We start from the raw sequence: 22,010 nt of genomic DNA on the forward strand, positions 1-22,010 counted from the left end.
GGGAGCAGGGGAAAGGCAGGGCCTGAAAGAGTGACCCTCTGTGGAAGAAAGGGATGAGGCAGAGAGGAGGAAATCCAGCTCCCAAATGTTCTCTTATATGAGGCAAAGCCCGAATCTCTTGGATGAAGGGGAAAGGGACCTTACTTGGAGGTTGTGGAAATTAAAAATGGCCACTCAGAGTGAGATCAGGGAGAGCCCACCGATGTCCCTGAGGGGTCTGCAGTTAGGAAATGGTAACAGCCATTGCTCTACTGCTGGATTTTGAGACCACAGGAGAGGCAGAAGTCAAGCTCCGCCCACTGCTGGGAGACTCAGGAAGCCAGCGTTCCTGCACACATGTACCTTCTGAGCTGAGGAAGGGAAGGCAGCTACCCCTAGCAAAGGCTAGGAGTTGTCCTCCCCCAAACTTCCCCCAGTAAGGCTGATGGTGACCCCTTGGTGGGCCATGAATAAAGGTGGAAAGAGGACCAGAAAACACTACCGTCTTTTTTTTTTTTTTTTTTTTTTTTAAGCAGGTAGCAGGATATGCAGCAACTTGCTATACCTGGGGTAAAGACACTGAAAGTCCCATTGCAAGAATAGGAGATCTGAGATGACCTCTGGGAGGTTGTCCAGGGAAGGAAGCTGGAACAATTTAGTGAGACTAAGAAGTTTAGCAATGTTGCTGGATATAAGGCAAATATAGGAAAGTCAGTTATATTTATATAGATAACAAAAATTTGAATTTAAAATAATACATAAGAACATCCAGTGACAACACTAAGCAACAAACATTATATAATAGGTACAAGCTTTGCATACTGAAAACTACAAAAGACTGCTGACAGGAAGAAAAAATTCTTCAAACAGAATGCTCATGGACTGACAAACATGTCAGTGGGGAAAGGCACTTCCTCAGCCTGACTGCCTGAGTCCGATCCTTGGGCCCAACGGTAGAAAGAAAATATTAAAACATTCTTGTGAGTGGTTCTCTGATTTCCACATGCATGCCATGTTTTATACACACACACACACACACACACACACACACACACACACACACACACACACACACACTGCCACCAACCGCCATCACCATCACCACAACAAGGTAAGGAGAACTTGAAACCTGAAACACTCAGACTGTCAGAGCAAGCATAGGCAGCGCCCTACAAGATACAAGTGAAGGAAAGGGCATTCTGAATTGGACTCCATCCACTCAGGGATGAAGGCCAGTAATTGACAAATGGAACCTCAAATACTAAAAAGCTTTTGTGCAGCCAAGAAAACAATCAGCTGAGTGAACACCTACAGAGGGGGAAAGAAACTTTGTCAGCTATATGCTTGACAGACAATTACTATCCAGAATATATAAGGAACTAAATAATAATAATAATAATAATAATTTATAATATAATATTATAAATATTGCTATAAATATAAATAATATAATAAATATTATTAGAAATAAGTAATAAAAATAATACATGACCCGATTAGAAAATAAAGCTATGGATCTGAACAGAAAATTAACCAAAAAAGAAAGAAAAATGGCCAAGAAATCTCAGAAAGATGCATTGATAGGATTCCATCCTCACGGCAGCCAGAGAGGATAAGAGCAACCAAACAACAGCCAGTAACTGTCCTGGGAGTCAGAGGGCGAGGATTGCCCTCAGCCACTGCTGGTGGGACTGTAATGGGGTAGCCTCAGCCACTGCTGGTGGGACTGAGTGGGGTAGTCTTATCTACTGCTGGCAGGACTGCAATGGGGTAGCTGCTCTAATTCTCAAGTCAAAGTTGAGAATTCTCACATGTCAAGGCACTGCCTTTTCAAAGAGACCGACACCCAGTGTAACACAAGTAAAACCTGTAGCGTTTCTCCTCGGAGAGTGTGTCAAGGTGCCGCCTCAACTTACATGGAAGGACTTAGTGTAGCCTCAACTTCGCAAAGCAAGAGTAAAGCAGGCGATGCCATGCTGAGCGTGTGAAGACCATGGTAGAGATTGAGTAATTGAGACAGTTTGCTGTTGCATGAAAATAAACACCTCAGTGAGTGGAACAGAAAGAGACCCCTGGCATTGAGGTCAGTTGATTTTTACCCAGATGTCCGGATATTTTGCTGGGAAGAGAAAAATCTTTTCAACAAATGGTGTTTGAGCAACTAGATATTTGTTTTTCAAATGTTAATATAAATATGAAAGGACGGGTTCAAAGTATCCCTATTTTCAGATATTAGGATTTCATACACGATAGACCCCAAAGGCTCCACCAGGAAACTCCTAGAGCTAACAAACACTGCTGTAAAGTGATAGGTTACAAAATAAAGATACCCAGCATCCTTCTTAAATACCAATGACAGAAAGTCTGAGAAAGGAATCAGGGAAATGATCCCGTTCATAATACAAAGCAAACAGACAAACAAAACGAAAGACCGATAGAATTAGAACTACGAAACCGTGAAGAATCAGAAGAAAACACTAGGAGATGGAGAGACCTCTCATGCACATGGTAGGTTTAATATTGCGAGCATGGCCATCTACCAAAATCAATCTACAAATTCAGTGCAACCTCATAAAAAATTCCAATGCAATTCCTCGCAGAAGTTGAAAAGGCAATCTTAAAATTCATACAGAAGCATGAAAAACCCTAGGCAGTCAAAAAATCCCAGAGAATAAAGACTGTTTGAGGCATCAGCATGATTAATCTCAAGTTATACTGCAAAGTCATAGTAGTAAAAACAATATGGCACTGGCACAAAACCAGATACACTGATCAGTGGAGTCAAGGACCTAGATATAAGTACTCTACTCACCTATAACCACCTGATTTTTCTCTTTTTGCAAAGATGCCAAAAAAAAAAAAATACACATTAGAGGTAAGACACCATAATAAATGGTACTGGGAAAGTGATCCTTCTCTCTCATCCTGCACACGAATGCACCAACCATCCCAGTGTTATATCCGAAACTTCTGGAAGAAAGAATAGGGAGTATATTTAAGGTCACACACTCATACAAGGACTTCCTGAGTCGGATTCTGATCACCCAGGAAATGGGACCGGCAAATAGCAAGTGGAACTTCCTGGAATTAATAAGCTTCTACACTGCAAAGGAAACCGATAATCAACGGAAGAGGCAGCCTACAAAGAGAGAAAGGGGTTTCCAGTCATACATCTGAGGAAGGATTGATGTCTGAATATACAAAGGACCTTTTTTTAAAAGCCCTCAAGAGCAACAAAGCAGGCAACTAAATTAAAAACTGGGCTATTGAATTCTCGCAAGGAGAGCTGCACATTCATGAGCAGCACTTTTAAAGAAACACAAAACCACTTTGAGATTTCACTGTATTCCAGGCAGGAGGGCTTAGATTAAGACACGCAGACAAGCAATGCTGACGTGGCCCTGGGGAATGGAGAGTGCTCGTGCACTGTTGGGAGCGCGAACGGATGCAGCTGCTGTGGCCGACTGTGTGGTAGTTTCTCAGAAAACTAGAAATGGATTTACTGTCTGACCCGGTATACTCCCTGGCCATGTACGCAAAGGACTCTATTCCTGCTGTAGAAATGCCTGCTCGCCCATATTAATTAATTATCAATTAATTGAGTAATTACTATTCTTCACAGTAGGTAGGACATGGGAACAGATGTCTGTCGACTAATGACTAGACCATGGAAATACAGTATCAGTACACGGTGGAATTTTGGAGGGGGGTTTGTTGAAGGAGTAGCTTCACTTGATTTTCTTTTTTGCTTACTTCTAAAATCTGTCCACCTCACCAGCAGAGACATTGAACTAAATCGTAAGGAAACAGTATTTAGAGCGGCAGTTCACAGAGATCTCATGTTTATGTGGGACTGTTGCCTTCTGCAGACAGAAGGTATTTTTCTCATTTGTCTACATGGCTGGCTCTGCGGCTTCCATCACGGTGGAATTTTACTCAAGTGAGCAGGAAGATGCGATTTGGAGGTGAATGGCAAGAACCAGAAAACAAAATACTGAGCGAAGTAACCCAGACCTAGAAAGACTTACGTTCTTACTCTGTTAGGATCTTTAGTATCAGATCTTTAGATTTATATGTTTGACTTTGAGTACACGTAGAACCCAGGAGACTGCACGGGGACCATCGATGGGGAGGGGAAGGAAGATTTTACGGGAGGAGGATAGGAGAACACAGATGATGCTTAACATCATTGATAATTGAGAAAATGCAAATTAAAAACATGATGAGGTTGCACTGTGGTGCCTAAAACTTAAATGTCAAATGTTATTAAATGTGGACAAAGGCAAGATGAAGCTGTTCTTGATGGTTGAACACAAAAATAGCACAGCTACTTTGAGAAATGATTGGAATGCACCTTCCTGATGGATATCCACTTACCTTGAACTTAATAATCTTACTCTTGAATATTGACCTAAAAATGTCCACCAGATACCTCTATGTGGACATTTACAGTAGTTTTTCAACACACGCACACACACACACACACACACACACACACACACGCACACACACACACCAGAGTCAGTTCAAATGTCCATCAGCTTGTGCAAAGATCACCATTGTATTCCAGTTGTAAAAATGAAAGACCAAGCCAAAGGTCTATGCAATGTGGCGTCATCGCAATAATACCAGGTTTAGAGAGAAAAGCTAGTCCCGACACTGCAGAGCAAACATTCTGTCAGTGAAGTCCAGGCTGCAGGAAGACACACTGGTCACAGAGACGCAGAAAGGACATTTCATTGTGGTCACATGACTGCATGAATTTGTCTAAGTTCGTTGATGTGGGGAATGCAGCTCAGTTGGTGAAGTGCTTGCCTGGACTGTGCAAGGCCTTGGTGGCCCACTCCTGTACTCTTCCCATGCAAGAGGTAGAGATGGGGGAACAGAAGTTCAGAGTCACCCGTAGCTATATAGCAGGTTGGCCACTAGCCTGGGATACAGGAGACTGCTAAAAACTGATATGAACTGTCTTGTATGTATAAATAAATGACGTCTCTAAAATATAAACGTTAGGAAGTTACAGTTCCAAAGCCTCTATAATAAACGCGTATGCCTAGTCACGAGCTCCGTCAATTTGGGCCCCATTCACATAGACTGCTGATGCCTCATCTCTGCTTTGCTGCATAGAATGGACTCTGATCAGAGCCTGAACTGCGAATCTGTCCCTTTCATCTCTTCTAAGCTTCCTTTTCATCCTTTATGGAGATGTTTGCGACTCTGAATCCACTCGTTCTACGTCATGGATTCAATCAAAATGGACTGAAAATACCTGCAAGTCACATCTGTACCAAATATGTACAGATTATTTCGGTATAAGTTTCCTGAAAACATGCAGCCTAACAACTGCCTATCTACTGTGCACAGTGCTTTTGGTATTCTAGGTGATCTAGGGATGATCTCAAGGACACAGGGGATTTCATATGCAAATCACCAAGTATCCATGCGGAGCCCAGCAGCCACTCCCTCACAAACAACCTGTCTCATGGTTCTGAGGATAAAACGGTGTGAGGCCATGCCAGTGGTTGGCTAAATGCCAGCATAGTAAGCATCCACTCTGTTCGCTCCTGTGATTATCTGTGTTCTTATGGGAGAAAAAGTGTGCCGAAAATCTTAATTAGGCAAATGGATAAGGCGGCAAAATGTTTTCAAATACATTGGCAAGATCTATTTGTAATATGACATCTTAATATGAGAACTGCAAGTAAAATTTGGTCCTTACGGTATTGATTCAACAATTCATGCGCATTTAGTTTATTCCATTGTGTGGGCTTAAAAACCATAAACCACACTTACACAATATCTCGGCGATTCACAATTTTCATAAATTCATGCCGTTTCCCTTCATAGCTCATGTAAATGGCATTGAACATTAAAACCAAACACTTATCAAAAAGTCGTTAGCTTTCTGGCACTCGCAGTGTCTGATTCTTACATTGTGAACGCTCTCTTCTCAGGAGATGGATGTAGGAAACGTCTCAAGGAGAGCTTGGTTTCTCGTGACATCATGGATCTGACACAGGACATCAATAGTACTTCGGCTTCTAAGCCATGTGCCGTGTGGGCATGTTTAGGGCAGCAGGCAGTGTAGCAGAGAGCAGTGAGTGCTACCTGGGGTTCCAAGCGTAGGCCTCAGTCTCTCCATAACTCACTCACACTGCATAAGAAGGCAGGGTCAGCCTCTGGCATCTGTTGCTTCAGGTAAATCCAACAATAGAATTGGGATCCTGCCTGCTTCTGCCCAAAGCCTGGAGTTCCTGCCCAGCATCCCGTCCAGCATATGCACGTAGGTCTCATCCTTGCTGGACCAGTGCTCTTCCTCCTGGGCTGTGCTCACGAATTCCATCCTCACCAGCCAGGAGCCCTGCTACTCTTCCCATGATCCCTCAAACCGTTCCCAAGCGTCTCCAAAGGCCAAGTCAGAAATGTGTGCATTTCATGTTCTTCCCGAATTCTATGGGCCTAAGGCAACCCCCCCGCCTGAAGAAGCTTCTCTAAGGAGAACGAAGACTGAAGAATGCTGGCTCAAGCTTCTGTGTTGTCACTGTCCTCACAGACAGATCCTTTTGTCTGACTTGGGTGTGGTGCCAGGACCTGCGTACACAGCGAGCTTACCAGCAGTGTATTCTTGCTGTGGTGAGAATGCACAAGATTGCTTGGCACGCTCCTGCACACGGAGCCGTGTTACCAACAACAGTCCGTTGCCAGGTGTTGGATCTTTAGAATGCACTCACTTTGTCTGGTAATCCTACGTGTCTTGGCCAACATCCATTCCCCGCTCCCTGGCCCTGATTACCATCACTCCATCCTGCTTCTGTATTGAAGGCGAGCTTAGGATTTGAACTGTGCTCCTCAAAACCAAGGAGTAAGGAGACATGTCTGTATGTCTATCCGTATGCAAATCCCAGGACAGTCAGAAGTACAGCCTTCTCACAGTGCTGTGGTATAGGGTTAGCTTCCCTCTGTGGATTTGTTGAGGACCAGCAATGAGTTAGTTTCTTCTGCCTCTCTCTTCCGATGTCTTTACCTCAACCTGAGACGGTGTCAGAGCAGAGCTGGGGGCGCAGCTTGGTGCTGAGTGCAGGCACTCAGTAGAGTTCAGGGGAGATTCTGCAGGACCCTGGACAGTACAGCTCCAATCCAGGGCTCGATTTTATAAATTGCAGAAAAGTGCAACAGTAAGAGAGGTTTTTTTTTTTTTTTTTGCTTGTGTTTTTGTTGTTGCTTTTTTTTTTTTTAATCCTCAGTGAAATCCGTTTACCCACTTAAGCTTTTGCAATAGGCAAATTGCATTTACCTGTGGCCAGGGGAGTAGGTAATGAATCCATGAGTCCTCTGCTGTGCCGGTCAACTGCAGGCAAGGCTGGACCTTCCGCAGGCCCGTGTATGGCACAGCACTCTATGCCTGAACATAGGATTGCCCCATATGCTCTTCTGGGGGGTTATATGCAGTGACACAGACATCTATTTCCACAGAAGAACGAGAAAACCACATTGAGTTTTAGATTTAAAAAAAAAATCCATTAACCTGGAGTTTATTTGGAAGCTGAAGACAAAAATATGGAAATTTTATATTCTACGCCCCTTTTATTCCAGACACTTAATAAAATTCACATGCTTCCCTCAGGAGCTTAAAATACCCACTGACCTAGAAAAGTTGCCAAGGGAGAACATCTATTTATGCCCAGTGTTTTTAACAACTGTTTGGTGAGTGTGGCACGGTTCAGTCTTTCAGACTGGCTTATTCCTGTCCTCTTTGCTTTCTCCTCACAATTGTTGGTGTGAAAGGCAGGACCACAGGGCGAGCCAGGCACAGGGACCTGCTCTGTCTTGCTAGGGCACCTCATTCGTACTGTGCTCTAAATGGTACTCTCCCCCACCCTGCAAACTGACATGAAATTCTCATTACCAAGGAGACCGGTGGTGTTGGGAGGCAAAGCTTTAAGGCAGGGAGTTAGTCACAGGGCGGAGCCTCATGGGTGGGCTTAGTGACCCTCCAGCAGAGACCCAGAGAGATGGCTCACTCCTCGACCATGTGAGGACACACCCAAGCTCCCCGAGCAAGTCTCCAAGGACCAGGGCAAGCCATAGCGGATGAGGCCGGCCTGGCCAGAGAGCTCTTCATTCTTGGTATTGTCTGGAAGGGAGGGCTCACATCTCTTTATTTCTGGAGTAACCATCAGCTCCTAGATGCAGAGAGATCAGGGGCACAATCAGCCATGCTCCTGTTTGCTGGCCTCCTCTCCTTGTCTCTCCATCCTGTAGCAGTCTCTGTGAGACTCCATCCACATGGAGATAGCTCGTCTCTCCTGCTTTGAGAGAGGTATTCAAGCAGCTGGTTTTAAAGGGGCTTTTAACATCTTTGACCAGGGAGAAAGCACTCTGGGAGATTGCTTCAGGTGTAGAAGCTGAACGATGCTCCTGCCCCCATTCATAGGAAGAGAGGGGAGTGCCTTGGAGTAGGGTCTCTTCCTGTCTGGGGAAGCAGGTCTGCCTGTCTGGGGTGCACAGTGTTTAAAAGATCAGTGCCCTTGGAAGTGTGGGGGCTGAATCACCATGGCAGCAGAGGCCAGAGCACAGTACATTTTGGCTTTTAGCTGTTTTGACGTGATTTTTTTTTTCATATTGTAAAAGGCATGAGTGTGTGCATGTGCATACACACACAAAAGCACATGCATGCATATACATAAATGTTTACATACAAATAAAAGGACTGAACTTAAGGCAAGGTTAAATATCCAAGTTTTATTTTAAGTAAAAATAGCCACAGAGGAGTTCTACACTAATATAGCCTGGGGCTCCCAGACTCATAGATAGCAGAGTCACCACCTATGGAGTGGGCTGTTTTAGGCTTCAGTGGTCCCTACTCAGGTGGAGAACGGCAGCAGGTCAAATGCTGGTTTGGGCTCATACCAATATGTCATCGTTGTCCAAACTCAGACCTACTCACAAACTTTGCTTAACCCACCTATCATGAAGTGCCTGTGGACATTTGTGGACAAGGATCTATATACATGAAGAAGAACACAAACACACACATGTAAACACACGCACCCACTTGTCATATAGCTGCAATGCACACTAAAACGACAATTCAGAAAATATCACCAAGTATGAAGTCTTCAAGTTAACTTTGAATCAAGATCTAAATGTGATCTGTCTATAGTTGTGGACTACGTGTACAGCCATGGTGGCATAGGCTGCAGCCTGTATTTTAAGCTAGGTGTGAATATACCAATACTTCTGTGGGGCTGCAATTGCAACAGTGATGTGCTGTATGGCCCCAGTCTTCCGTTTCCCTTTCCAGCCGTTAACTGGAGAATTTTCTTCAGAGAGGTTTGTTACTCTCATAAGAAAAATTCAGAACCAACAGCTCCATAAGTTGGGGTAAAATCCACTTCATGGTTCCTTCTGGGAAAATTATAGGATCTGGGAATATGTGACCTGCATTCGTTTGTTCGTTCATTCATTCATTCATTCACCCCCTCATTCATCCATTCACTCACTCATTGATCTATCTAGAACTGTGTCTCTGTGAGCCAACATGGCTTGGGGTGGACAAATGCGTGGTTTCTTGCTGAGTTCTTAGTGAGCTGAAACAGATGGATGAGGAAACACAGGATAGAAGCAAGTGTGGGGAGCAAGCATGGTTTCCCTGACTGTGACTTCTTTCCATCTGTCTCACCATGCAGAAAGCAGGTTATTGTCACGTTTCTGGGGGCCAGAAGTGCAAGGCCAAAGTGCCAGTGGAGTTGACTTCTTTGAGGCCTTGCTCCTTGACTTGTGGGTGGCCATCAGTTTTCTGAGCACACAAAACCAAGGCATCTTTGCATCAAGATTCCCGAATCCAGCGACAGAGTAGATCGGGACCACCTTGCGCCCTCGTTTCCGTTTGTTCATTCCTGAGAGACCCTGGCTCAAATGTACTCATGCCAAGTTGAGGTACCAGGCATTAGGATTTTAACACGGGACATCGATGGTGGTTAGGAAGATAGACAGTCCTAATACTGTGGAAAATGCTAAGTGAACATTAAGGTTTTAAGGCTACTGTGTGGGGCAGGTGGGCGGGAGATAGCTGGGGAAGGCTGGGAGTGAACATGACCCATCAGGAGAACTCCCTACTTCCTGGAATGATGGAGGTTCTCTTGGAGGATGAGGATGTTAGGAGGTGACTGGGTTCTGTGCCACAGCCAGCACAGCCAGGGACAGTGCCAGGACTTGGGAGAGAGGGTAATGGTGGGCAAAGACACAGGACTCTGGGTTCACTTCAGAATGAACAATTTTTATTTTTCTCATTGCTGTTTAAATATTGTCTATTAGCTACTAAAGATAGCATTGCAAGCAGACCTTGAGCAAACCATCTCTTTGCCCGATTCCCCTGAATTCTTTCTTCCATTCTTTCTTTTCTTTGTGACCTTCCCCAACCCCCAGAACTTTCCTCCTAGGCCTTATTTCATGGCTGCAGTTTTCTGCAATCCACATCTGGGTCAGGTTTTGTGCCTGAGAAAGGAACTGTAGAGGATCTGGACCCCAACAGATCCAGATAGATTTGAAGCTTAGTCACCATTGGGTGTGGAAGGTAAGGCAAGAGAGGCCAGCAGGCCAGTGTTCAGGTTTATAACTGGACATCCATTACAGAAGAGGAGATTGGGAGATACTGTGAAAGGGGAGTCATAGCTAAGTTTGACGACTATGATTTGAAGGGTAAGCTAGTGTCTAGGCATCTCCTTTTAATACCTCACAAAAGTAGACTGTCTACTGTGCCCTGGGCACAGATGTACAGCAGTACCCCTTCAGTGGCTAAGAGAACTAAGGAGTCATTAAGAGGACAGTGGTTCGGGGTTGGGGATTTAGCTCAGTGGTAGAGTGCTTGCCTAGCAAGCACAAGGCCCTGGGTTTGGTCCCCAGCTCCGAAAAAAAGAAAAAAAAAAAAAGAGGACAGTGGTTCTTAGCCTTCGTGCAGTAACATTTTGGCCTGGATGACTATGCCATTGGCTGTGTTGTGCACCGTCAGATGTTACATTGGAAGTCCAGCAATGCCCCTGCCCTCCCCTAGCTATGGTAGCCAGGACTGTCTGTGCCCTCAAGAAGTGACTATGGAAGCAAAGAGATGCGTGTTCTGTGTGTGGTGGTTTGTGTCCAGTTTAGCCAATGTTTTTATTGTTTGGTTTTGTTTATGATAGTATTGGTGATTGAACCAGGCCTCATGTGTATAAGCAAGTGCTTTACCAGTAAGCTATATCCCCAGCCCTGTATTTTAGTTCAAAATAGGATTAGGCCATTTAGCTTATACTGTCTGTCTTAGGTAGGGCTTTTTTGTTTGTTTTGTTTTGCTGTGATGAGGCAGCATGACAAATTGTTGTTCATTATTGAAGGAGGTCCAGGACAGGAACTCAAGCAAGACAGGAACCTGGAGGCAGGAGCTGATGCAGAGGCCGTAGAGAACTGCTACTTACCGGCTTGCTTCTCATGGCTTGCTCAGTCTGTTTTCTGATAGAACCTAGAACTACCAGCCCAGCCCAAGGATAGGACCACCCACAATGGGCTGGGTCCTCCCCCATTGATCACTTTGCCTTATAGCTGGATCCATTGGAAGTATTTCCTCAAAAGAGGCTCCTTCCTCTCCGATCACTCTAGCCTGCATCAAGTTGACAGAAAAGCAGCCAGTGTTGTCCTCTTGCCTAAGCTTTTTGAGTAGATGGGATTGAATTCATGAATCCATGTGCATAGTTCAACATCTCATGACAAGAAACCTCTACCCTGGCTCCATCCCCTCGAAACTATTGCTTATATCCTGCAGATAAACTTCCAATTTAAAAATTGTGTTTAAAAATTTATCTGTGAGTGATTCTTTTTTTTTTTAAAGACTTATTTATTTAATGTATATGGATACACTGTAGCTGTCTTCAGACACACCAGAAGAGGGCATCAGATCCCATTACAGATGGTTGTGAGCCACCATGTGGTTGCTGGGATTTGAACTCAGGACCTCTGGAAGAGCAGTTGGTGCTCTTAACCGCTGAGCCATCTCTCCAGCCCCTGTGAGTGATTCTTATTGATTGTTACTTGTGTGGAACTTAGGTAACTGGTGACTACAGATTCTGTTCTCAAACTAGTAACCACTAATTCTTAATATAGTAATTAGTTCATAATAATTAAGCAACATAATTGAGGGCCTAAATGGATTAATTACTTTTTGGTAAGGAGGTGATGATGTGTTCTCTCATGACAAATGTAGTTGAAAATTTAATGAGCACAGTTCTTTGCAGCAAATGTTCAGATAATCGTGCTTTCCCGCGCTGTGTGTGCATAATGTGAGGACACGCCAGTGCTTCTTGAGATGTTGGAAGATCTTTTCTCATCACAGGGGAGGGTTGTCTTCTACAGAGTCAAGAAGTGCACACCATAACTTAGACTTGCAACAACACAGAACACTTAATAAAGCCTGTGTGTGGCAGGCACGTGAGTATCTTCTCACCGTGTCTTTTCCCCCTGTTCTTTAAAGCAGACTGCTCATCAGTCACGATGATGTAACCTACAGAACTGGCCACCATTCTCATCCTGAAGCAAAACACTAATAACCCCCAAGGCTGAGGAGGGAAGGTAGGGGGGTCATCCAGGAGGAGAGACATCTAAATGATGGTTAGGAGTGGCCTGGGTACACAGGGGTGGGGCCTCCAGAAGAGCAGTGACCTTCTAGAGAGATCTACAAAGAGGAGGGTCAGAATACAGGGGCGAATAGAAGAGGGGGTCTTGTCAATTATATGGGTCAGCTCTACAGAGCTGGTGTGTACAAAAAGATCCAGACAATACTCTTCGGCCTGGCATAGAAGGGAGAATTCTCCGGAAGACTCTACTCTAGAGTCCCAAAGCTTCGATGCTCGTGACACAGGCATGCTGCTACTATGCCAGCAGAACGTCAAGCTCAGTGAGAAGGCCTGGCATCCTTTACCACACCATGTCTGCCCCCATCCCACCCTGCTCTTCATTATTAATAGCATCTGAAGAGATCTCCTTCCACACGGCGTGTGTGGATGGCTGTGGTGATGTTTGCACAACCAGTTCTTAGAAAGAAACTAATGCCATGCAGAAAACATCAATCCCTGGCTGAAATTTAATCTGTTCCCTTACTGGGGTGGGTGGCCCACAACCCTGAGACACAAGGTGGTGCCTGTAAGAGCTCACCGACTCTTTCCTGGATTTGTCTGGAAGCTTTTCACCAAAAGCTGAGCTACATGCCATAGTTCATATATGTTTACCTGTAATGCAGCTTTTATGTAAAAAGAAAACCTGAGAAGTAAGGATATATTTCTATATAGTATTTTTGAAACAAACTCAAAGCTACACAAAAAGTCCCTGCCAATGGGGGTCTTCCACAGTGAGGATAAACGGTCTCGTTAGAGGATACACAGAATCTGGCTATATGGGTAAGGGCTGGAATAAGACTCCTAAAGTGTGGTTTAACAAATCTTACTTTTTATTTTAATTTTAACTTATGTGTCTGTGTGTGGATGTGTGCACATGACTGCAGGTGCCTACACAGACTAGAAGAGGGTATTGGATTCCATGGAACTGGAGTTACAAGTGATTGTGAGTCACTCAGCCTGGTTGCTGGGAGCAAAATTTGGTTCCTCTGGAAGACCAATGGGCACAAGCATCTTTAACCATAGACCCATTTTTCCGGTCCCATCCAGCAGACTTTTAAACTAGGATTTGTGATTTTGAAACATAGTTCATATAACAAAGCTCATAGGCACCTGGCTCTGTCCACCAAGGGGCATTGGGATGACACCCAGTTGCCTCCTAGCATCTCATTGGCTCTCAAGTAGCCAGATGTGGTGCTGTCTCTTTCTCATTGGCTCGCTCCCTTGTCTGATCCAGCGTCATCGGTCTCTAGCCATGTCAGCAGAATCTAGGTTGGCTGGAGAGGAAGCATCAGTAAAGCATGTGCCAGCATTGCACCTGGGCCTGCTTGGCTAAGTTCCTCCTACACTTTACTTTTATCTACAGGAGCTATTGACTGAAACAGCAGCAGCACTTTCTAAATCGGGCTGTTTACTGATAGATAGGCCTGCAGCTATGAGGTAGTTAGTGCCCCTTTTCTTTGTAGAAGGACCCAGCAGAAGGAAGTGTGTGGAGCTCTCTGTCCATGGTCCTGACACCCTCATTAAGGCTTACAAAAGCTGGCCACTCTGGGCAACCCCCATCTCGCACCCCGTCCCCCTTTCACCAGCAGTTCTTCCAGAACTATTGCTGACTGTGCCTTTCTGTCCAGTCTGCTGTCCTTCTCTTGTCCCACATTGCCTCATGACATGCTCATGTTCACTGAGTATAGCTGCGTCTTAGAGAAGGTGCTGGAATGAAACCACAGAGCCAGTAGCTGACTCCAGTACACTGCCTTCTGCTTGTTCCTTAAGGCGACCGATGTGTGTGGGTCTTCAGCTAAAGGCCAGAGACTGTGCTGTCAAGTGTATTCATTTGGACTTAGTTTCCATGGCACTTGGACTGTAAAGGTATTTAGTATCCAAGCCAAGAGTGCAAACAGACCCTCCGGTGTCTCAGCAGCTTGGTGCACCAAGGGCACTGGACATTGCCCTCTCACATCCACTAAAGTTTTGGCAAGCATCCTTCACATGGTGGCTTGGGGTCTGTCATGCCGCTGCATCCTAAGTGAACTCCCCAGCTTTCATGGGGCCTTATACTAGCCAGAGAAAACGAGAAAGATAAGACAGTTTTATGTTACACAGAGTGATGGCTGCAGATAGTCCCCATGTGTATAGACAGTGCCAGCACTTCCCTCAGGGTCTGCCTTCTCACTGTGTCCTATCCCAGAAAAGCATGTCTGAAATGTGGGGATAAGACTTTCCTACCTTCCAGGAGTACGTCCATTTGCACATGCTGCCAAGACACTGCCTTCTACTGCCAGCAAACGGCACGGGCGATTTAAAAAGTTGTATATCTTTGCTCTTCTGTGCCTTAAAATCAAAGCATGCTTGTAGTTTTTTTATGAGATTTTAAAAAATATCTACATTTTTCTATGCTGGTTGACATAGCTAACATTTGCAATTGCTCTTAATTACCATGGGTTCTGATTTTTGCCAGGTAGGGGTGACACACACCTTTCATCTCAGCACTCAGGAGGCAGAGACAGATAGATCTCTGCGAGTTCAAGAGTTCAAGGCCAATGTGATCTGTACAGATGGAGTTCCAGAGCAGCCAGGGCTACACAGAAAACTTGGTCTCTAAAAAAACAAAACAAAACAACAATTGCTCCTGACAGTCTTCTTTCAAAGCCCGGTGATATTCTCATGGAATCCTAGCAAGATAAGCTTAGGGCAACAAGTTATGGCTCAAGCCTATATATATGAGTTAAATATATTAAGTGCATTCTATGGTTATACGGGTGAACCATATGCATGATGAAAACATGGAGTTGGTCAATAACAATCAATACATTTATATGTATTTGGTATTTTCTCTATGCCTGCTAGAATGCCAGATGCCATCCATCCTTATTCTTTGAGGTACAAAACTATCTCAAGGAAATACCCAATGTACATGTAGTTTCAGCTTCTTCAACTGCCCCATACAGGGTCTCATAACTGAACGTGGAAGGTCATGAAGAATTTGGCAATGGTAAAAGGTCTCAACACTCAACTAGAAATCAAATGTCTAATGAACCAAGTGTTTGTGGCATCTCTTATCCTTGCTATATCCTGTGGCTTCACTGCAGCCCTGGCTCTGGATATGTAGCACATGCTGGGCACTGTGCCTGGGCACTCCACAAGCAGCACTGAGGAGCAGGGCCTGAAACCCCTCAGCACAGTATTTATCAAGAGCTGTGCTGTTTCTACTATGTTTACAAACTCCCAGAGAAGCAGAATTGTTTAATTATGAAAAACAATGTTCCCAAGATGTTTAATATTATCTCACTGCCATTCCTCAGTGTGTGAACATCCAACCAATATATTTCTGATTGTTTTCTGTAACAATGTTTGATTTTCTAAAATTGTTGTTTGAGGGCACACAAGATGTCCTAGCAAGCATTTGCTGCAAAGCCTGAGTTTGATCTCTAGGATTCGTAGATTAGGTGGAGAACTGTCACCTGTAGGTTGTCCTCTGACTTCCAAGCATTCATTCTTTCTACACTAAAAAAAAATAATAATAATAAATTTTAAAAATTAAAAAAAATTGCTACTTCAGGGTAGATATGGTGGTACAAGTCTGTAATTCAAGTACTGGGGGGGGTGTGGAAGTACGAGTATCAATAGTTGAGGGCTACCCTCTGCTACATAGGAAGTTCAAAGCTAGCCTGGGTTACATAAGACCTTGTCTCAGAAACAAAAGACAAAAGCAAACCAAAAACTGTAACAATTGCTGTTTGAGTTGTTGGCCTGAGTTTTATTTTTTAAAAAGTCATTAAATTTTGGCTTGGGAACAGGCTAGACTTTCCAGCCATTTCTGAAACAGCTCTAAGCAAACATCCACCGTGTTGTACCACATGTTTATGCAAAGTAGCATCTTGAACATTGATGATTATACCAATAAAACCAAAACACTGATCAGCTGAAAAACACTGTGGATGTCGCACATCCTGCTGTGTCACTCACTCAGGGTTTAATCCTTCAAATAAAAACAAATAAGCAATCTGATTCTAGTACGAAAATCTGCTTTCCTCTTTAGTAAATATATCCAAATCAAAGAATTGTTTTAAATGAAATTTCTTTATGATTTGTCAGCAGATGTTCGGTTTATATCTAGTTTCATTTATCTGTATACCTTTAATCTTGTTAAGAAAAAAAAAACATTTGGGCAAACATGGTTTGTGAACTGGAAGCTTCAGAATTCCTGTACTGGAGGAAGATGAAATAAATAATGTCTTTCCAATGCTCTCCCGATGCAGCGCATTCTGCATTCAACTAAAGCTTGACACACTCACTCAGGAAAAAAAGTCTGAAGGTTTTTTATTATAGCAAAAGCAGATTTTCTTGTGTTATACCTTGCATTTGATTTGTGTACCTCAAAAAGAAGTTTGGGGAGTCTTACCCCAGTATCTGTGGCTATGATCATGACTCTATTTGGAAATGCTGTCTGGGATGGTTTGTGTTGGGTTGGCCCAGGGAGTGGCACTATTAGAAAGTGTGGCTCTGTTGGAGTAGGTGTGTCACTGTGGGTGTGGGCTTTAAGACCCGCAGACTAGCTGCCTGGAAGCCAGTATCTGCTAGCAGCCTTCAGATGAAGATGTAGAACTCTCAGCTCCTCCTGCACCATGCCTGCCTGGATGCTGCCATGCTCCTGCCTTGATGATAATGGACTGAACCTCTGACCCTGGAAGCCAGCCCCAATTAAATGTTGTCCTTATAAGAGTTGCCTTGGGGGATGGAGAGATGGTTTAGAGGTTAAGAGCACTGGCTGCTCCTCCAAAGGTCCTGAGTTTCCTAGCAACCACATGGTAGCTCACAACTGTCTGTAATAGGATCCAATGCCCTCTTCTGGTGTGCAAGTGTATATGCAGGCAGAACTCTATACATAATCTTAAAAAAAAAAAAAAGAGTTGCCTTGGTCATGGTGTCTGTTCACAGCAGTAAAAACTTAACTAAGACAGAGTCATTATGGATCTCACTGAGATAAGTACCCCTTAGGGCAGGTTCTAGCTGAGTGTACCTGGCATCCTTAGAAGAGACACCGGCAGGCAGGTATGTGGAAAGCAAGTCCTGTGAGGATCACTTGGGGCTGTTAGTTACCCCCAAGACTGCCAGAGGCAAGGAAGAGTTCTCTTTCAGGTTTCCAAGGGAGCACAATCTGCAGACACCCTCATTTCAGACTTCTGGCTTCCAGAAACTCAGGAAGGTATTTCTCTCATTTTAAACAACTTAGTTTGTGATTCTTTGCCATGGTAGCCTTAAGAAACCAGTGAGATATATCACAAATGAACTTGGAAAACGAAATTCCAGATGTAAAGTGAATTTCTTATCATTAAGAGCTGGACATAATCAGATTTGTTGCTGTCTGTTCCTGGAAAGCACTGTGTGAAGGTAGCCATCCCAGGCAAGGCCAGAAGGGGCAAGGACAGAAGTGGAAGTCAGGCCTTCCTGCTGTGGGGTTCCTGGTCCTCCCACCAAGGGTGCATGTCCCCCCTGTAAGTGCAGCCCTCGCTCACCAGCATTTGTAGTTTATGACACAGCAATGTCCTGAATTATACAGGAGATATCTGGGAGGATTTCTGATAGGCAGGATCTGGGGTAGGGAAGACACAGGTATCTCTCACCCCCTGGAACTAGACAGCACTGAGAAGTGGAATCTTCAGAGGGATCTGAAAATCTAATCCGTGTTAGTTGATTTGTCTGGAAATAAAGCCCAGAGGCCTCTTGCTCTGAGTTGCTAGTTATTTTCCATCGGAGACGGAGAGTTCCTGACTTTTATAGGAATTATCTTGGCACCGTTTAGTTTTCAGTGAGAACGTCATCGTTTACGACTTGTCCAGCGGTCCTTCGCTTCTTTCTCACTGGTTCTGCTGCAAAGATGCAAAGCTGATGAGCAGAGATGCCCCTGAGGTCATTAGAAGACAGGAAAACTGAAACAAAACAAAAACAAAACACGAGAACTAGTTTCTCTTAAAATTTTTCGGGTTTTAGCTCCCGCTACTCATGAAGGAGCTGTGAAGCTGCAAAGGAAGAGGGGTCCGGAAGTGACTTGTGGGGTTTCACAGGCATTCACAGCTTGGTGTGCGGGGAGGGAGGCCCGGGTCAAACACCAGCATCCCAGAAGAGGATTTCTTCCGTGCATGGGAGAGAGGTGCAGTAGGGCTGCCTCAGACCTTGTGCTGTGTGCCTTGTACGGTCCCCTGCACCGCAGGGGCTGTGTTGGAGGACAAGCGGCCACACATTGCAGGCTTTCTCTCACTCTTCTTTCAAGGACTGTGTGAACACAGCAAGAGTCTTGTTTTGTTCTGATTGAGTTTTCGTTTGTTGAAACAGGAGAAGATCTCGTGTATACCAGGCTAGCCCAAAACTCACTATGTAGCTGAGGATGACCTGGAACTTCTGAGTCTCTTCCTTCACCTCCGGAGCACTGGGGTTACATACAGGTGCCACCTCCAAGGTTTTATAAGATATTCCCTCCACTAATCTCAGAGTCGCTCCTGCACTTGGCACCCATTGTTCAGCCTTGTAATTACCATCCTGATGAGGCTCTGAAATATTTTTAGAGGACTCTGGAGCCACTAGAAAAAGATTGCATTATGCTTAATGTAATTCTCTTGTTAAGTGAATTTTAATTTATGAGAACTGTTATTCCAGGAACTGTCTAGGTAGTTGGATTGTAAGGAGCAGGTAACTAGACATGACTTTTCTTTCCTCCCTGTAGAACTGAAGTAGAATCCTGGCTGCACTCAGATTTACCAAAATCTGTTCGTGCGTTACTCTGAAAGGTTTAGGGCATGTCTTCTTGTGGTCAAAGGATTAAAAATAATTCTGGTACATTTAAAGCACCTTTTAAAGATTGTAGCATGCTTAGAATGTTGTTTTTCTAAGTTCACAAACACTGTCTGAGTTTGGGTGCTGGGGCCAGTGGTGTTAGCTCACAGGCAGTGGGCAATGGCTGCCTCTCAGTACAGGCTCTTCATCCTCCTGATGCAAGCATAGCACAGTTCCAGGTAGGCTAGCTATTGTCTCTGAACTTACAGCACACACAATTATTTTATGGGGACAAGCAAGTATTCTGTCACTGTGAGCCTACCACCAATATGGCTCCTTCTGCCACTATGATCCCTGTGTGGGTCATATAGATATGAAAAGAATTAGAAGTTGGCCATCCAGGGGTGGGTTTGTGGCCAGCCCTTACTATGTGTGACTGTGGGAGCATCTTAGTTGGGGTTTTACTGCTGTGAATAGACACCATGACCAAGGAACTTTCATAAGGACAACATTTAATTGGGGCTTACAGGTTCAGAGGTTCAGTTCATTATCATCAAAGTGGGAGCGTGGCAGCATCCAGGCAGGCATGGTGCTGGAGGAGCTGAGGGTTCTACATCTTCATCTGAAAGTTGCTAGGAGGCTCCCAGGAGCTAGGATGAGGGTCTTAAAGCCCACACCCACAGTAACACACCTACTCCAATGAGGCCACACTTCCTAATGTGCCACTCCTAGGGCCAAGCATATTCAACAGGGAGACACACCAGGGACAAGAGTTTGTTCTTCCCGTGTGAATGCTGGATGAGACTTGTCATTGTTGGTGACCTCAGAAGAGAGAGAGGCTTGCACTGTGGCAGCTAAGACCTCATTAGCAGAAGCAAGGAAGCTGCCTGCATGCAGCTGTATGTAGTCACATTAAGTGAGGCACACAGTATGACCTTCTTTGCCTGATCTAATGCACACTGAGCTGTTTAGAAGTGTTTATTTTATAACCACTTTATGGTGAGCTTGGGATCTGTTTGTAGCTCTGAGGGGTCAAATTCTGTAAGCCACGTGGGTTGACCCACAGATACGTTTCCAAATGAGAAGAAGCCCTAAGATTGGTGGGTTCAGCCTATTGCCCTGCATATCATAGTTATCTGTGTACAATTGTCACAAATCTGAAACAGTGATGACTACACCATTTCTCCTTGTGTCTGGTCACAATAGTGCTGGTCAGCCAAGACAGCCTTGTTCTCTCTCTCTCTCTCTCTCTCTCTCTCTCTCTCTCTCTCTGTGTGTGTGTGTGTGTGTGTGTGTGTGTGTGTGTGTGTGTGTAGTACCCGTGTCCAATGCACTAGCTTTTCCTTGTGCTGACTGAAGCTTCTCTAGCATGTGTTCATGCTCTCTGTACTTAGGGACAGAAGCCACACTTTTGACACTTGGATCAGGGCTACTTTGAGAAGGAAATCAACTGAAAACATAAAAACATCAAAGTGCCTGGTTCTAAGTAGATGGTGAAGAGGATGCTTCTTATAATGTGACCAGAAACATCCAGGCAGAGACTCCCCAGGTTCAATCTCAGCAGGGGATAGGGGTGTTAAGGAACAGAATTTTTGGCCTCCGTAGATGTCCTAGAGTGACCTTGAAATCTCACAGTTTTGAGTTATAGTGAAGTTCTAGTGAGTGGCTGTGGGTGAACTTGTGTTGGGTCCCAAAGTCATGACTTTATACCAGCTTTAAAGTTGTCACAGATTGTAGCCACATTGTCTTTCCTTGGAGGTGCATGGGTGATAGAACAGCTCAAATACAGGCCTTCTCTGACTTGCCACTCCTGAGGTGTGAGGTAGTTGCTGTTCCCACAGGAGAAACCGTCGCTGGCGGCAGCGGGATTGGATTGACACCTGCGGCATTGTGTGACTGTGGCTAAATTGGATCTGCTAGGGGAGCGCCTCCCAGGAGAAGGGGCACTGAGACTCAGGTGTGTCAGGAACAATTGTTTTCACAAGTCCTCCCCCTCTACTTACACTGTGCACCAGCCGTCCTGAGCGGGGAGGCTGGGGTTTGGGTGAACCAGTAATGTGCAAGCTCTAAAGCAATGAGCAGGCTGAGCGATGCCACGGGAAGGTCCCCACATGACCATTAGTATAGCGCAGCCTTCACAACCTCTATTTTGTTAATCCCAGATCTATTCTTGTCAACTCTCAATATTGTAGAGAAGCCACTGGATGGGGTGGATTTCCTCATTTAAGAAAAGTATACATGTGGGTGTTCTTCTTGCATGTATGTATGTATGTATGTATGTATGTATGTATGTATGTATGTGCTGCATGTTGTGTACAGAGCCCAAAGAGGCCAGAAGAGGGCACTGGATCCCCTAGGAATGTAGTTACACATGGTTGTGAGCGATCATTTAGGTTCTGGGAATCGAACCTGTGTCCTCCAGAAGACAGACTGAGCGCTCTTAACTGCTGAACCAATTCTCTAGCCTCTACTCCCAATTTTTACCATTGTATAATAAACATGGATAGATGGTGTGAACCATTTTAAAGTGTGCAGCTTGGTGTCATTAAGTAAGTTCATGCTGTTTCTCGGCCATTGCCACCTATGACAGACCTTTTCAGCACTGGGACTCTGGATCTA

The 22,010-nt window shown here is 44.6% G+C and overlaps 1 protein-coding gene and 1 non-coding gene across 2 annotated transcripts in view; one reads left to right on the forward strand and one right to left on the reverse strand.

Annotated features, from left to right (window-relative positions):
• Rps6ka2 (ribosomal protein S6 kinase A2) overlaps positions 1-22,010 on the forward strand; it is a 274,655-nt gene that overhangs the window by 12,728 nt on the left and 239,917 nt on the right. The window lies entirely within an intron of this gene.
• LOC120093055 (small Cajal body-specific RNA 3) lies at positions 3,786-3,900 on the reverse strand. The gene has a single exon (XR_015655904.1).

This window comes from Rattus norvegicus, chromosome 1 (genome assembly GCF_021556685.1).
Source record: "Rattus norvegicus strain SHRSP/BbbUtx chromosome 1, alternate assembly SHRSP_T2T, whole genome shotgun sequence".
In the NCBI taxonomy this organism is placed as follows: Eukaryota; Metazoa; Chordata; class Mammalia; order Rodentia; family Muridae; genus Rattus; species Rattus norvegicus.